Genomic DNA, 19,116 nt, shown 5'->3' with positions numbered 1-19,116 from the left:
TCTCTCTCGATTGCATCCGAATACTTCATCATCAAGCTCATTTGGGTTCCCGGGCACAGCGGCATAGAGGGAAACTGCTGGGCTGATGAGCTGGCTAGACAGGGAACTTTGGAGATGATTTCGTCGCGAAATGAGAGAATTGGGGTTCCCCTGAGAACCTGTGGTCTGCTCCTGGAAAGATGGGCCTCGAGTCAACTCAGCGAGCGCTGGGCTAGTGCGCAAACGTGCAAGGTCGCGAGATCCTTCTGGCCACGGGTAGATCGGGGACGCTCAAGGGAACTCCTAAGCCCCAGCTCTCAAATTTGGTGGGCATCCCTACCGGACATTGTCCGTTAGGTGTTCACGCCGTAAGACTTGGGATTGCCTCAAGTCGTCTGGAGGACGAGGTGGAATCATCTCAACACCTTCTTCTCAGCTGCCCTGCTCTCGTCTGGCAAAGACTTAGAAATCTGGGCTCTCACTTTTTCGCTACGCCTGCGGATATAGCCGGTGTAGATATCATAAATTTGGTGAAGTTCACCAGTAGCTTGTTACGGCTAACTACGAACGCAAATCAGCCCCCGTCGGCTCCGTCGTAAAAATGTATGGTCATCATCGTTTCTAATCTCAAGGCTCCTTATTCCTTCCCATCTCCTTCCTCCTCTCCCATGTATGGCACCACAACGGACGAATTTCCTAACAATTGTCCAAGTGAGCCCTTTAGCTAGGGCAGCCATTTAACCTAACCTATAGTCGATGATGGTTAAAATATTCCATGAAAATATTTACTGAAAACTTTCAGTAGAGATTTTCTCAGACGTATAGAGTGGGCGATACTGTACAAAAGTACAACATGACTTGTGTTCAACACTTACTGAATTACATACATATATGGCCTCATCAAGGATCACAACCGGATTAAGGCCGACTGCAGGAGGATGGTTCCATATGAAGAGGTCCACGCAAGTGGGGAAAGGTCCTGATCGCCAAGCATTTGAGAGTGGCTAGGATGCGCCTTCTGCATATTGTCCAAGCAGCTTACTCCTCTGGATAACTTTTGAACACCCGTTCGAGAGCGAGCCATTGTGAGAAGGCGAAGCAATCCAGGGTAGCTGGTTGTGCGCTGGGTTTGGGACCCACCACGTAAAAATCCACCCAATGAGAATGAAAGCAAAGCCTCGATAGCTACACTGGCTACACTGATGACGACTACTGCGAACGAACTAAGAATTACGATTTAAGGGCACGCGTCTGGAATATCCGGCTCCTTAACGGAGCCGCTGCCCGTGTGGCTGGTGAGAAGAAACGGCTGCCATTCAAGAGAGGCGATGAACGAGACAAAGCATGAAAAACAGAAGACGCTGCCATCCAGTGCCCCGAAAGCATTTGGGTTGTATAAACATTTACTCCACCAAAGTTCCTGCTGTACCATGTAGCGACGTCTTCTATGAGTCTAGCCGTCCAACTGCCGCGTGTTTCATTAATCCAGCGGTCTTACTATAGCCTTAGCGTTTCGTCCTTTTTTTCGCGCGCTGCAAGTTTGCTTACTCCTTCTTCCATCCTCTCGTTCTTTAATGACCACAACTTTTTCCTTTCCAAGTCTAGCGGTATTGCACTGCTTATCACTTGAACAGCTGGTCCTGATACTGTGCGTTATGTAGACACAACTCTCAGATCTGCTGTTCGTTGCACTGACGCTAGGAGCTTACACCGGCAATTTGCCTTTATCGCATTTGCTTACTATTCAACTCTGTGTAAGAGAACGAAGAGCGTGGTAGCCATCATTATTTATCGTTTCATTTGGGCTGGTTCCCTTATGTCTGCCATCAGTCTATGGAGTAGGGAGGTCATAATAAATGTACTGGTAAAGTGAACAAAAATGGAAATGGGTTTCAATAAGCGGCCTAAGTCACGGAGTTTTGCGATTTAACCGAAGTGAAAATTGTCGCGGGATAGTGGATAGTTTAATTTAATTTATAAAAGCTCGATAATTATTTTATTTTAATGAGGTGTGTTTTTTGAAGACTTGCTTGTTTTTTATAACACATCAGCGCGCATTAAATTGCAATATTAGAGTTCAAACTCTGATAATTATACGTCATCTTAAATCTAGCATACAAAAAAAAACACTATATTCAAAAATTTTGACATACTTAATGTGAAAATTTCATTAGAAAAAAATAATTGTCGTAGGCGTTTCGATCAAGAGGCGTTGAGCATGAAAACTTGTTACAGAGGGGTCATTGAAAACATTTGATGCAGAAATTATTAGTGATAAATAACGTGAGAATAAATAATGATGAAAATAAAAATCAATGTGGCTCGCCATATAAAAAACCAATTAAACATTCGACACAAAAATTAAATTAAAAATGTTTTTAAAGCACTCTAAAAAGACTTTGTTACCCTTACTTACTAAGTTGTTCAATAAGTTTTGCGGTTCGATAAGGAAATCAAAATCCTTCTGGTTGGAAATACACTTCATTCTTCAGTATAGTCTAACTAAACATCAGTAAACTTGTTCCAATGAGATTCCAATTCATGAATTCCATCCCTGAAGTGAGAATCTGGAAGGGCTCCCAACTGTTATGACCTTCTCATTTTATAAAAAACGCTTTCTACGCATGAATTTTTTTAGGTCTGGTACTAGATGGAAGTCGCTAGTTGCCAAATCTGGTGAATACCTCGCATGCTCCAACAATTCGAACTTTAATTCATAGATTTTAGCCATTGTCAAAATGCTCCTGTGGCACGGTGCATTGTCCTGATGAAAAAGAATTTGTTTTCTTTTGCAAACTCAGTATTTTTTTACGAATTTTTTCCTTCAGCTGTTCGAAAGGATTACAAAAGTATTCATAATTTATTGTTTTACCAGTTTGCAAGTTTTCCACAAACGAAATTCCATTCACATCCCAAAAAACTGATGCTAAAACCTTCTTGGCCGATTTCTGGACACGGACCCATTTCGGAGCCGAAGATCCATAATCACACCACTCTTTAACCTCATGTTTTGATTTAGGATCATGGTGAGGGACCCAAGTCTCATTCATAGTGATGAATGGACACAAAATCCACTTTATTCTTTCGAAAACACTCTGAATGTTGCTGAGAAAGCCGAATGCGTTTTTCTTCCATTGTTAGCGAATGCGTCACCCATTGTGCGCACAGCTTTCTGAAACCCAATATACGAGGGCGGGTCAATAAGTCCGTGACTTTTTGTATTTCTGACCTCTTTACTAAAAAGAAATACTGCTCCTGTCAACAGGCATCTGACAGTTGACTCCTGTCAAAATTTGAACGTGCTGCGTCAGTTAGTTTGTGTTTTACAGCTACCTTTATCAGACTACCCAGTAATTTGAGGAGAAAATAGAAAAAACTGAATTTCGTGTTGTTATTAAGCCGATTCACCCTTAGAAACCCACTGTTTCGACGGTTGTTTGGTCTCTGGTGTGTGGTGATGGATCCATGTTTCGTCCACGGTTACAAAACGGCACAAAAACTCCACCATATTGCGATTAAACAACGCCAAACCTGCCTGTGAAGTTGTTACACGATTGCGTTTGTGGTCGATTGTGTATTACTGGGTAGTCTGATAAAGGTAGCTGTAAAACACAAACTAACTGACACAGCACGTTCAAATTTTGACAGAAGTCAACTTAATGGCGCGTACACCTTTTTCGGGTGTTTGGCCGAGCTTATCCTCCTATTTGTGGAGTGTGTCTTCATGTTGTTCCACAAATAGAGGGACCTACAATTTCAAGCCGACTCCGAACGAGGCAGATATTTTTATGAGGAGCTTTTTCATGGCAGAAATACACTCGGAAGTTGGTCATTGCCTGCCGAGGAGCAACCGCTATTAGAAAAATGTTTTTCTTAATTTTGGTCTTTCACCGATATTCGAACCAACGTTCTCTCTCTGAAATCCGAATGGTAGTCACGCACCAACCTATTCGGCTACGGCGGCCGCTTGATGATTTTCCAATACGATTTCCTGTATTTTTTCTACGATTTCTGGTGTTGTTGCTATTTTTGAACGTCCTTGACGTGGATCGTCTTCAAGGATGGTACGCTCAAGCTTAAATTCAGCAACCCATCTTTCTTCTGTACTAATGGAAGGCGAAAAGTTCTTATACACTTCCGGTCATAAATTTCCTTTGCTTTAAAACTGTGCAAAAATAAAAATTCAATCACTCCCCGATACTTGGTTTTGAACGTACCAACATAAACTAAAAAAATGGATATTAGCAACGCCATCTCTTATCGAACCTCAAAACTTGTGGAACAACCTAGTATTTTTATATCTTTTAATAATTCATTGGAGTTTATAAAATAAATATAAACGCAGTGTGGTGTTGTGTGTGTGTTTTTTTTTTTTTAATTTATATATATATGTGCATATTCCCATTCATTGGCGTAGATAGTGAGTGCGATAGGTTTAATAGAGCAGCACAATCCAATCGATGAACCCTTTTTAAAAGCAGCCTATCTAACCGAATCTAACATGGACTGTACCATAGTAAACTGTGTGACATTAAAAATTACGTTAGCTACTTTTTTAATTGCTCGAAAATGTTCGCAGACTGTGACATGCAACATCAGGTTCAAATATTTACATTAGCACCTAAATTGCCACAGCTAAGGATAGCGAAAATCACTCGAACAAAAAACATCCTCAGTTTAAATCAAATAAAAAACGGCGAAAATTATCTGAACAAAAATTGCAAGCGCAGGCAACACCCCCTCAAATTAAAGCAAAAATATAACTGCAAACAAAGAGCAAAAAGTGGTCAGCAAAACATGTCATTACCGTTAATAGTAGAGGCTTTTAATTTGCCACATTCGCTGCAGTAATTGTGTTCCCACTGAAATGACATTTTTTTATGTAAATCTTTTAGCTTTTTTATACTAAACACTTGCCCGTATCGTAGGTAGAAAGCCACACATACAAACACAAACATACGAGTATTTTGCAATGATTTTTCCACAGCCATTTTTCTGACGCTATTGTCAACGCAATTATATAGCCGGCTTTTTGTTATTGTTATTATTGCGGCTTCATTAACGCTATCGCTGCCATTGTCAACAGCAGTTGCATGCACTGGTGTGAATAATGTCTGCCAGTAGCGTCCAACACTCCCATCACCAACCACCACCACCAACAGCCGCCGCCAACGAAATCGCACTGACTGTATTGCGCTTCTGCCCAACTCCCGCCCATCCGCCTGGCGCGCGCGCATACACAATTCAACTGTTTTTGCCGCCATGCAGCCAACAGCCATTTTGATGACACTTTGGCAAACATGATTTTACTTTTAAATATCACCCACCGTGGACTTTGATATCGCCCCTTTCCAGCGCATTCGACGCGCACAAGTGACTCAGTCGCCCAACCGCCTAGTTTGTCTCGCCCAACCATGCAGCCCCAGTCAGTTGGTCTGCGCAATCGCTGACTACCATCTTTCATTTAATGCGCAAAATTAACAACAGCAACAACAATGAGCAAATATTTATCATTTGAATACAGGAAATTACCATTTCCACCCTGTTGGAGAAAGAAAAAGTCTTTAACTGTTATTTGTCACGGAATTCTTCTGATTTCTATGAATTTTTCGCAGTGTACGGAATGTGGGACTAGAAAAATCTGGGAATGGTTTGGTAATAGGATTTGGCATAAGATTTTAGAGGACGATTTTTCAAATATGTATTTGCGAAAAGCTTCTTTGAACGACGAAGTTTTGTTCAGCGTTTGCTTAGCCTGCCACGAAACTTTGCTAACTTCGCGCAGCACAAATTCCTTTTACTCATTTTCAAGTAACGAATTTCAAGAATTTTTAAAAATCGCTATGCTAAAGGGAGATCAATTTAGAGGTATCGGATTTTAAATTAAAATAAAATAATGAAAATTCAAATTGATGGGACAGCCTTTATTATTTTTGTGTAAAAACATTCATAACATTTATTTTTTCAAGACAATCCCTTTTAAATGTTGGCCGCAACTGGGCTGTAATTCGGCCATGCGTATACACCATTTTTGAGTGACTCGCGACTCGCTGGAGGACCTCGGTTGGTATCTCATAAATAACTTTATTAATGTTGGCTTCCTATACTTCAATCGATGCTGGTTCATCCACAAAGCATTTAGGCTTTACGTATCCCTCACAAATACAAGTCAAAAGGTGTGATATCACGCGATCTTGGTGGCCAATCCACTGGTCCGAGACGAGAGATAAATTGCGCACCGAAACGACGGCGCTGTAAATCCTTTGTTTCACGGCAAGTAGCGCCGTCCGTAGTCTTGTTGGAGCCAAATGTTGTGAAGATCACGGGCTTCTATTTCCAGCATCAACAAGTCGTTTATCATGGCACGTTAGCGTTCGCCATTCACTGTTCCATTGGCGCCGGCCTCGTCTTTGAAGAAATATGGGACGATGATTTCTCCAGCCCATGGGCCGCATCAAACGGTTGTTTAAAATGGGTGTTATGAGTGATCTTGAATAGCTTTGGGTTGCTCTACTGCCCAAATACAGCAATTTTGCTTATTGACCAGCCATTAAGCCAAAAATGGGGCTCATCGCTTAATACCATAAGTTGGCCTGAGAGGGTGATGAACATTTTTCACAGATCGTTGATTTTCGTAATACAATTGTACGATTCGTAAACGTTGTTGAGGCGTAAGTCTCTCAAGGATGAAATGTCAATGGACACTGAACAAAATTATGTGTTAAGTTTGGTAGTAGTCACGCGTAATCTGTCAAAAAAGCCTATGGGAAAAAGTACCTCCAATCTGTTTACCCTTTACATGAAATATGTCCATATCGGAGGAGTAAATACTAAAGTCCAAAGGGGTTCAAATCATTATAATGAAGGCGAGTATGAAAATACGAGGTGTGATTATTAAACAACGAGGCGGTCGCTTTTAGAATGAAGCCTCATTTTCGAATGCAGTACCTCACGCTTCAAACTATAAACAAAAAGGTGTAACTAAAGCCTTTGTTGGCATTAGAATTGTTTCCATCGGTGTAAAAATGTTCGGTATAGTATCAATAATAGAGGCAGGCTCGTCGCACCGACTCATTCCACACTGTCAACCAAGAGATTTGTTGAAAAGTATTTACATAGAGTATCCGCTTTATTCCCCAGATCTTACGCCGTGTCTCCAATGGGAAATCTACATTAAAAAATAAAACAAGATTTGAAAGAGAAATCGTGCCGGGCGAGCTGAGAGAAGAAAAATTGTAGAGCAATGAAAGATTCGTCGTGGTAGAAATAGAGGATGAATGAATGTATTGTAAAGGGTGGTTAAATTTCAAAGGCCGATGTTGAATGTAAACCACACCTAAACGTCAAATTTTTTCTGCATTTCATTTCACATTTTTCAATTCTAGACTAACTCAATTTTAATCATGGAAAGATACACAATTAAGCAACGCACTAAAGTTATTCAGGCTTATTATGAAAACGGGCGTTCAAATCAAAATGCATATCAAAGAAAATCATCTTCGTCGATTTGTCAATAAGCAGAATTGCCGCGTTTGGGCGAAAGATAATCCAAGAGCCGAAAAACCAATGCACTCACAAAGAGTGACTGTTTTTTTCCAAAATGAGACCGGTCAGGCAGTTACTGTGAATACTGTTCGCTATCGTGAGATGATAACGAACTTTTTATGGCTCGAATTGGAAGATATGGATGTGGACTATATGTGGTTTCAACAGGACGGTGCCACTTGTCACACAGCTAACGAAACAATGGCTCTTTTGCGCGAAAAATTTGATGGCCGAATAATCTCACGTCGCGGGGATGTCAATTGGCCGCCAAGATCATGTGATTTGACACCGTTGGACTTCTTTCTTTGGAGTTATTTGAAAGAAAAGGTGTACGTCGATAAGCCAACAACAATTCAAGAGCTAAAGGATGAGATAGTTCAGCACATAAACGGCATAGAACCTCAATTATGCCTCAGCGTCATCGAAAATTTGGACCATCGGATGGAGGTGTGCCGCCGAGGCCGCGGCGGCCATTTGACCAATATTTTGTTCTATACGTAATTGAACCATACCAATATTATCATAATAAAGAAAAATTACAATAACTTTTTAAAAAAATTGTATTTTATTCAAAATCAACACCGGCCCTTGAAACTTAACCACCCTTTATATTAGGATATTTACATGAAAATAAAGCCACAGTAGCTTTCACTACTCAGCTAAATATTTGGCGCTATCATCTTCTAGCCTTACACGATTTAATGATGGCTGCACAAATTTTAAAATTTTTTCACTCCAAATCCGACAATTCTGCTTATTTACGTACCCATTGATTCAAAAATGAGCTTCGTCGCTGAACACAATTTTTCGATAAAAAAGTGGATCTTAAACTTTCTAAACAGAACACGCATTTTTATAATAAAATTTAATGATTTGTAAGCGTTGTTCGTTTGTAAGACGATTCATGGTTAAATGATAGACCAAAATGAAGATGTTTGACAGTGAAACAAAACACGAAACGTGCGTCACCAGTTTAAACCAACTGCTTAAAAAGATAATAGCTAAAAAATCACCCGTTAGTAGTTTAATTACCACATGAACTCCTCCTTATTCCAATCGAATAGAACGCCAAAAACTAGATTATTAAATAGATCTTTTCTAAAGTCGACTAATGCGTGGGAACACTAATTTATAGATAAAGATAAAAAAGTACTTCGAACATGTTTCAATTGTCAATGAGGAATACAAGCAAACGGAATTTCTTAACACTTTTTCAGGTACGACAGTCAACTAAAATTTTTATAAACATACAAAAATACATACACCTTAGTATTAAAATGTGATACACAAACTCACTGTTTTGCTTGTATTCGCCAATTTATATTTTGTAACTGACAACAAGTAAATTTCATTTGCTTGTCACCTCATTGGCCATATTAAACTTATAGTTGTAGGGGTACTATTTGCCATGTATGTATGTAGTGCTAGTACCTATGTCCCAGCTGGAAAAAATACTAGTTCTGGACTAGAATGTGACCAGTTCACTTTTCAGCTCAGCCATTTCGCGTTCTATCTTTTTCCATGTTGGCAAGTCGTATTTTTAACACCGCGATGACCTACGAAGTTAATTGTCTGATCATGTCAATGCATCTGCAAAATACCAGATGAAATACCAACTCATGTTGTAGTTGTTTGAGTGGCGGTGTTTTCCAGACTAAGAGACACTAAATTAGCGTTTGGCGCACTTTTTTTACCACAATCCTGTGTTGTTTTGAGGATGGAGCTTTCAAGAATGCAATTTCCTATACCCACTTCGTCTTTTGTAGAAGGAAAAGAAGATCCTGAAATTTTTGCACTGCTGTTGGAAATGGAAAGGCAAGTTGAATTGCTGAGATATGGCAGTCCGACAATAGTGACCCAAATTTGGGAATACGAAACGGTCCTTCGGAGCTGGTAATCTCATTTGATATCCCCGGTCCATAAAAAGAGAGATAAAGTTGACTGCAACAACTATAGGGGCATCTCCCTTCTAAGTTCTGCGTAAAAAGTATTCACCAACATACTCGCCGCCTATTCCAAATAAATCAGAAACAGATCAATACTTTGTTATGTGCCAAGTTTTTGATAAATTTAATGAGTCTGGACTCGAGATTAACTGTTTTTTATAAAGGGTGGTTAAGTTTTAAAGGCCGGTGTTAATTTTGAATAAAATACAATTTATTAAGAAATTATTATCATTTCTCTTCATTATGGTAACATTGATATGGTTCAATTACGTATGAAACAAAATATTGGCCAAATGACCGCCGCGGCCTCGGCGCGACACCTCCATCTAATGGTCCGAATTTTCGATGACGCTGAGGCATAATTGAGATTCTATGCCGTTAATGTGCCGAATCATCTCATTCTTAGCTCTTGTATTATTGCTGTATTATTGCTGGCTTATCGACGTACACCTTTTCTTTCAAACAACCGTAAAGAAAGAAGTCCAACGGTGTCAAATCACATGATCTTGGCGGCCAATTGGCAACGCCGCGACGTGAGATTATTCGGCCATCAAATTTTTCGCGCAAAATAGCCATTGTTTTGTTAGCTGTGTGACAAGTGGCACCGTCCTGTCGAAACCACATATCGTCCACATCCATATCTTCCAATTCAGGCCATAAAAAGTTCGTTATCATCTCACGATAGTGAACACTATTCACTGTAACTGCTTGACCGGCCACATTTTGGAAAAAATACGGCCCATAAACCGCACCAAACAGTCACTCTTTGTGGGTGCATTGATTTTTCAGCAATCACTCTTGGATTATCATTCGCCCAAATGCGACAATTCTGCTTATTGACGAATCCACTGAGGTGAATGTGCCTCATCACTGATGTATAGAGCGCAATAGTAAAAGAAGGATTGCTCTTGACAACCCCAAACAATTGCAAAGATGGTAAAAAGGAGTTGCTCTACTACCATCAACGATCCTGTGAGTACCGCGCTTAGTCTCGCATTGTCGAGCGGACTATACCCAAGCAGTTGTTTGGTCTTTCATGCGTTATAGTCAGGCCATGTCTTCCTGGATATTGCACAGGTTACTAGGCCTTTCCATCGTCTATTGGCAATGGTGCACATGAAGGACACTTCTATTAGCGCCGCTTCGGTCGAGCTTAATGAGGGCTTTAGTCTAGCAAACTCATCCGGCTTCTCAATTCCCTCATTTCCCTTTGGACTGGAAGCCATGCTAGAGTGATGTCGCGACATTGAACAGAACTCCTCTATACAAGGCATTACAAATTTGGAATTTAATCACCATAAATTGCAAAGTTTTAATCACCATAAATTTACCGCTTTTATAGCAGCCTGACTATTCTATTTTGGCTCCTTTTGCATGATATCGGAAATGGCCTTACCGGCATCCCTGATTCCTAGCAACTCTGCATGGAATACGCTAGCTTTGGACGCTTTGACAGTTGTAGAGATTCAGAGTAGAATCCTGCTCCGACGCCGCAACCCATTCTGAACCCGTCGGTGTAGATTTCTGCAACAAAATCTCTGAATATTCACCTTCTTCTCCAATCTGCCCCAAATGGAAATAACATAGAGAAATATTTTGTGAAGTAAAATCCCGGCAATAGGCAGTCGGTGATGATCTTAGCAAATGATGATGCAACAGGTTCTTGCTGTAACCATACGTTTTAGTGGCCCAGCTCCCTATTTCGTTAAACCTGAGTCAGCTAGAATGTTTCCATACTAATTTGGCATTTTCCTACATAGATTTTATTCCCATACACACATACATACATACAATATTTACCAATTCACATGTATGCTGGTCTGTAAATTCATAAATGCGTTGTTAAAATGGTGAAACATGAATCTGCATTGTTTTTGCCTACAACGGTAATAATGGCAATTAATTACGCGTTGTAAAGCGAGCTGTCAGCTTTTTACTCTGCACTTTTGTGTGTTCAATAAGTCATTTTCCAAGCTTTTAATGTTTTTGCAGCAAAAGAGAACTGTAACTGCATATTAAATATGTACGCAATCAATGCACAGATCTATCTATTAGGGGGGTCTGCATTTTTACTTCCGGAATGAAATGTTTTTAGTAAAAAGATGTCTGGGCAAATTTTTGCTATATCGAAGGGCTTAAAATGTGCAAAAAATACTAAGTAAATGAAGAAAAAAGTTTATTTTGAATTAAAGAAAGAATTGAATTAAAAAAAAAAATAAATAAATAAATAAGGAAGAAATTTAATTTTAACATAATTGTTTTTTTTTTATAAATTTTTGGTTAAAATGTTGCCTTTATTGCATACAAATTTTACTTATGCCTGAAGCCTATTAATAAATAAAATAATAAAATTAATAAAATTTAATTAAAATTAAAATTCAACACTAAATTTTACAGATGCAGTTTCACCAGTTTTCAGTTCAATAATTACACCGAGATGACTTTTCCAAAGTTAGTTGGCTCCGTATTGGATTTGGAAAGAAACTTGACAGCTCAGATTAATGGATTTTGTTCTATTAAAAAATATGTGTTAAGCAAGGGGACCAGGGAAGCGAAACAATTTCTATGGAAGAATTTGCTCATAAAAACTACTTGCATTCGGATACAGCCTATTTTAGGATCTGTCGTTTATAGGAATCCTCACAAGTTAGTTAAGACGCTCGGGCCAAAACTAGCGAAGTCATTTATGTTGGTAGAGAGTAGCTGAGAAAATTCAATCTTTGTAATCTTCCTTCCTGTGAGATGAGAAGGCTGGATATCCAAGAACACAAGAAAAATAACCAAATCAAAGTTGAATGCAAAACATAAAATAATTTAAATGGTTACGCTTCAAAATATTTAGAAGGAGCAAAACTCAAAGTTACTCCGCTTTGAAAAATAAAGAATAAAATATTAACAATGGAAAGTATTATCTTTATTTTTTTCTTACTTTTTGTTTCATAGTTTCACTTTACCCTTTTTCTGCAAAATAATATTAAAATGTTTTGATTAACGCTTTGAATTTAACTTCTAATCAAATATGAACGAGACGTTATCAATAAAACGGTCCACGGATGACATATGGCAAAAATAAATTTTTTGTTTTTTGGTAGGACTGTTATGAGCTTACATGGTAAATTTCAGCGTGATATGTCACATAGTTTGTTTTCTGTGCTACTGTAAACAAGTCAAGCTCGAGTGTGTTCTTCGAATTTAACGATGGAAATTCAAGTTGAATAAAGAATTTGTTTGAAATTTTGTTATTCCAACAAAATTTCGGCTTCAGACGCCTTAAAAATGTTGCAGACAACCTATGGGGACTCTGCTCTATCGCGTGCACGTGTTTTCGAGTGGTACAAATCGTTCAAAGAGGGCCGTACATCAACCCAAAACACCACCCCAAAGTCGCTCAAAAACTAAGGTTATGCTGACTGTTTTTTTTCGATTACGAAGGTGTGCTGCACTCGGAGTTCCTTCCGCAAGGGCGATCGGTTAACGCTGAATATTATTTAGACGTTTTAAAGCGTTTGCGCGAGAACATTCGTCTTAAAAGGAAGGAATTGTGGGAGAACAAGTCATGGTTCTTGCATCACGATAATGCACCAGCTCACACATCACGTCTTGTTCGCGATTATTTGAACAAAAATAATGTTAATATCGTTCCGTGTGACTTTTTCCTGTTTCCCAAGCTCATGTTGCCGCTCCGTGGAAAACATTTTGAGACAATTGAAGTCATAAAAGAGAATTCGAAGAACACACTCGAGCTTGACTTGTTTACAGTAGCACAGAAAACAAACTATGTGGCATATCACGCTGAAATTTGCCATGCAAGCTTATAACAGTCCTACCAAAAAACAAAAAATTTATTTTTGCCATATGTCATCCGCGGACCGTTTTATTGATAACGTCTCGTTCATATTTGAGCAGAAGCTATATTAATTTTGCTTATTTTACTCTGAGAAATTTAAAAGTAATTCAAACGAATATTAATTAGCCTGTCTATTCACGATTTCTAAGACAAGCAAATCCTGGTCACGAGTGATTTGGGATCGACAGAAATAGTTTTACATTATAAAGGCATATCGCTTTTTTACAGGGTGGCGCAAAATTAATCATCCATTTTTTATTTATTTTTCAACTTTTTTAAGATATTAAAATGTTTCTCTAAGATATCAAAATGTTTCTCCAAGAAATCAAAATGTTCATTAGAATAAGCAACGGCGACTTTTTCTAATGGTATACCTCTGAGAAAATGTTTGACACTAAAAAGTTTCTCACAAAAAATCTTCTCCGGTTTGGCGTCGGCTTAAAACTGTAGGTCCCTCCATTTGTGAAATAGCATCAAGAAGGATACCACGAATTGGAGAAGGAAAATATCAAAAAAAAATATGTACGTAATAATTATATACAAAGTGGCGCAAAAATAATCATCCAAAATTTATTTTTAATAATTTTCTTACTAAATAAAAAAACAAAGATTTTGAGTGTTAGAAATTTTAATTTTGACCTTTACGCGCTCCTCTGCTTAGCTGTTTGTATACTGCAGCTGCCTAATTCACAAGTGTCAAATATCCTGCCATACTTCATCTTTATAAAACAAAGGTATGAAATATTATTGATATACGACGCCATTTGCGAAAATTGGAAATTTTTTGTCAGAGTGATTAATTTTGCGCTATTTTACATAATTTTTTTATATAAAAATAAAATAACAAATAAATTGCTTACAAATAAGGACACCCCTAGTAGTTTCATTAGCATACGAATATTTGTATGGAAATGTCCAGAAGAATGGCGACACTTGTCTAAACAGTAGCGCGAACATTTTTTTCCTATAATTATCGCTATTTATCTATTGGTACATCAGCATTTCAATGCATGAAACCTAAAAAAATTTTTTGAATAATATATAAAAAAATAATATTAAAAAAATTTTTTAGCCACTAAAGGCGTGAAACTTGTACAGAATAGCCTCAAAGAGTAGTTTTTAACGAATAAATGGAAAAAATTAAAACTACCACAACAAAGTAAGGGTGCATTCAAACTGAAGCAGAATTGCAATTGAAAATTTATTCGAACCCAGAAAATGTTTAGCTTTTTTAGTATGAATTTTTTAAGTCTGTAAACAGATGGAAGTCGCTAGGGGCGGATGCTTGGTGAATGCTCCAACACTTTGAACTTTAATGGATTGTAGCCATTGTGAAAATCCTCTTGTGACACGGTGCATTGTCCTGATGAAAAAGAATTTGTTTTCTTTTGCAAACTGGGCCTTTTTCCACGAATCCTTTCCTTCAGCTGGTCAAAAAGGTTGCAATAATATTCAGTATTTATTGTTTTACCAGTTTGCAAGTAATCCACAAACAAAATTTCCTTTCCTTTCGCATCCCTAAAAAATCGATGCTAACATCTTCTTAGCTGATTTCTGGACACGAACTTGTTTCGGAGCCGAAGAACTAGATTCACACCACTCTTTAGCCTCTTGTTTTGATTTAAGATCATGGCGAGGGACCCAAGACTAATCCAGACTGATGAATCTCTGTGCGTTGATCCAATTTATTTATTTATTTATTTATTTATTTATTTATTTATTTATATCAATAGTACAGAGTAAGACTAAGGTCTTTTAATAGAACTTCAACAATATTATATATAACATGATATATATTTTCAACATGAACGTTTTTTAATCTAAATTTGCACACCAGTTCTTTAACAAATCAATCAAATATATTAGGTCAGTCCATAAGTTCGTGCGTATTTTACCCATAATTTCACTTTTGTACGATTTTTGCATACAAAAAATTATTCGCGGAATATAACGGACCTATTTATATTTTCTTTGATATATTGTGCATTCAACAAGTGATTTAATCGCGGATAGGAGCACGTGTTGTTAAAAAATAAAATGGAATCTTCGAACGCGTAAAAGAGGCATCTTTTGTAGTTTTTGTATAAAAATGCAACAACTGCTGCTGCAGAAATAAACGCTGTTTACGGAGAGGATACCGTGAGTGTAAGGACTGCGCAAAAGTGGTTTTCAAAATTCCGAAGTGGTAACTTCGACGTGGAGGATGCCCCGCGCTCTGGTCGTCCTGAAGTCTTTAACTCCCACGCCTTATTCGAACTCGTGGAAGCTGAGCCAAATTTGACAGTCGATATGATAGCTCAGAGGTTAAATTCATCGCATGGAACAGTTCACAGGCACCTGGTTCAGTTGAGAAAGGTTTCAAAGCTGGGAAAATGGGTTCCGCATAGACTTTCCGTCCCCAACATTCAGCAGAGAGTGAATGTGTGTTCTGAGCTGCTGTAACCGCTTGAACGTGAAAGTTTTTCGTACCGTATCGTTACTGGGGATGAAAAATTGGTCCTTTACAATAATCCTGTTTGCAAGCGCCAATGGACCCCTAGAGATGGCCTTCACCCCAAGAAGATTCTCCTGTCTATTTAGTGGGATATGGCCGGTATTGCTTATTATGAACTTCTGGAACCAAACCAGACGATAACTGCTGATTATTATTCCCATCAGCTATCAAACCTGAATGAGGCACTTAACAAAAATCGACCGTCCTTAGTGAATAGACGCAAAGTTTTGTTTCACCACGACAACGCAAGACCTCATACCGCAAGGCAAACATTAGGCAAGCTGAACGAGCTCGGATGAGAGCTAATGCCGCATCCACCATACTCTCCGATATTGCGCCTTGTGGTTATCACCTTTTCCGTGGATTTCAATCCCATATGAGTAACAAGAACTACTCCTCAAAAGAAGCTATAAAAAGGGATATCGAAACTTATTTTGGCTCCAAGGACAACAAATTTTTTGAGCAGGGAATTAAAAATTTGCCCAAACGTTGGGAAGACGTTGTAAATAATGAAGGAAAATATATTATTGATTAATAAATACTTTAAGCATATTTTTTACTAATTTTAAAACCACTTTTAAAAAACGCACGAACTTATGGACTGACCTGATATTCAACTTAACTATAAAAATAAGAAGATAAGACTTTGGTAGTAGGAAAAGAAAAGAAAGATTTAGAAAGGAAAAATCAAAAGTAGTAATTAGAGAATATAGAGAGAAATTTAGTTCCCTAATTCAATGCAATCAAACACTGTTAAAGTATTTATAGACTTGTACCCTGTAGTTGGATCTGTTAAGTCCAGCCTTCACAGTGTCGGGTAATGAGTTCCACACTTTTACAGCGTTAATAAAAACTAATCTAGATGATGCTAGGTAATTAAATGTTGGAACGATGAATTTGTTGTGTCTGCGAGACCTTACTGGTATCAACTTCTCTGTCAGGTAGGGAGGGGACTTGAATAATGTAAGTTTCCACATAAATATGCAATTTCTACATGATGGAAAAAATAATGAGATGGCGCATATCGTGGTACCGTTACTTTGCGCTCAGCGAATTTGATAATGAGTTACTTGGTTTTAGCACCAGTATGGCCAGATTACCATTTTCGTAACTTGATTTAGCATTTTTTTTATTATTTAGCCTCGGAGTTTTAGTTCTTTTTTCATGACATTTTTCTAGCGTGTTGTAAGTAAAAGTAATGTTTATAATTTTGTAAAATATACATTTTTTTTAAATTAGTTCAATAATTCACTCAGTTTTATTTAGCTTTACTTTTTTAACATCTGGTGGCATTGCCCGCGATTGCAGTTGTTGTTGATGTTCTTCTGCTTTCAGCAGCCAAATCTCTCGCTACTGAAGTGTTGCCTAGCTTTGGATATAAAAACGCACTAAAATGCCCATTTAATGAAAATACAACACCAAATTTTTATTGAATTACTTAAAGAACTTTGTATGCGTGACAAATTGTCTTTAAAATGTGCGTTTTTTTAATAAATGTGTTTTGGTTACTCGATCAAATTTTGCGTAAAGCTAAACAGTTTGTACCTCCAGGAAGCACTGTAAACGCGGCATTTTACAAAGAAGTGCTGCTTTGGCTGAAAAACCGCGTCGCCCGGGTTCGGCCCGACCTTGTCAACAATTGGACCCTTCATCACGACAATGCACCGGCGCACACCGCCTTCCTCTGCACCTCTACATTGGCAAAGATGGGGGTTCCGGTGCTTCCCCACCCTCCTTACAGCCCTGACCTGTCCCCTCCGGACTTCTTCTTGTTCCTGCTCCTGAAAAGAAAGCTGAAGGGGAGGCGTTTCGACTCCATCGAGGTGATCCCAAAAACTGTGACAGCCGAATTGAACGCGATTCCGGCGGATGAGTTTAAAAAATGTTTCCTGCAAATGGAGGGACCGCTACCAGCGGTTTATTGACGCTCAAGGGTTCTATTTTGAAAAATATTAGTTGTATAAGCCAAAAGGTTTAATAAAACTGCTTAAAAAAAATAAGACTCATTACTTTTCAATCAAACCCTGTATGATCATGTCTGCCAATCCCATATACCGGGTGCTTCAAAAAAATGTATACACACTTTGAACTTCCATAGAAAATTTATTTACCGGTCTACAAAGTTAAATTTCAGGAAAATAGAAAGCTGAAAATCCAATGTAAATGAAACATAAATAACAAATGTTAATACTGTTCAAATTGGTGACCTGCAGCATCAATACATTTTTGAGTACGAGTCACCACAGATTCTGTACATCGTATCAAAACGTCCAATGAGATTTCTCTACACACTGCTTGAATCTCATTCCAAAGAATGTCTAGGTTACGTGGTTTACGTTTGTACACCTCATCTTTTACTGTGCCCCACAAGAAGAAATCCAGTGGTGTAAGGTCTGGAGAGCGTGCTGGAAACTCGATTGGCCCCCTGCGTCCTATCCACTGGCCCGCCAAATTTTGATCCAGGTAAGCAAAAATGTATTGATGCTGCAGGTCACCAATTTGAACAGTATTAACATTTGTTATTTATGTTTCATTTACATTGGACTTTCAGCTTTCTATTTTCCTGAAATTTAACTTTGTAGACCGGTAAATAAATTTTCTATGGAAGTTCAAAGTGTGTATACATTTTTTTGAAGCACCCGGTATGTACATACATACCGCCTGGCATAACTAAATGCCACATTAAGTTCATGGCAGGATGTGGAGTCACGTTTGCCGAATACCACCTCAGAGTAGGTAATGAGAGGCATTATTAGCTAGAAAACTAAGTTGCGCCTCGTTTTCTCTTGCGTGAACGTTGCAAAGATTCTCAGCTTACACAATGTAGCATAAATATTCCCCACAATCCTATTTAAATGGTCAGCACACGTAAGTTTTATGTTAAGAACCCCCAACCTCAAATTGTTTACCTATCCACAATTTAGGAATATTGTCTACATGTACCACACTATTACATATAGGTAAGATATATGACTTTGACGCATTCAAACATGAAGAGTTTTCATTAGCCCAAACAGAAAAGCAGAGAAATCACTGTTTATATTGAATAACTCTTCAACTTCTATAACTAAAACTGGTACAGTAGTGAATAATGTGGAATGAATGGCATAAATTCTTGCACTTACCGTTATTTCCTTTCTATAAATTTTAGTCTTATTGAAAACAGTCAACTTATTTTATCAAATTGCCTATGCATAGCTCTTGGGTCCAACTCAGAAATAAATTCTCGACTATAGTTCGTATTGCCTACATCTGCACAGATCCTTTTAATTAAGCACCCTCACCTCCCCCAAACCATCAAACGC

Source organism: Anastrepha obliqua, chromosome 1 (assembly GCF_027943255.1).
Source record: "Anastrepha obliqua isolate idAnaObli1 chromosome 1, idAnaObli1_1.0, whole genome shotgun sequence".
Classification (NCBI taxonomy): domain Eukaryota; kingdom Metazoa; phylum Arthropoda; class Insecta; order Diptera; family Tephritidae; genus Anastrepha; species Anastrepha obliqua.
This window is presented reverse-complemented; position numbering follows the sequence as displayed.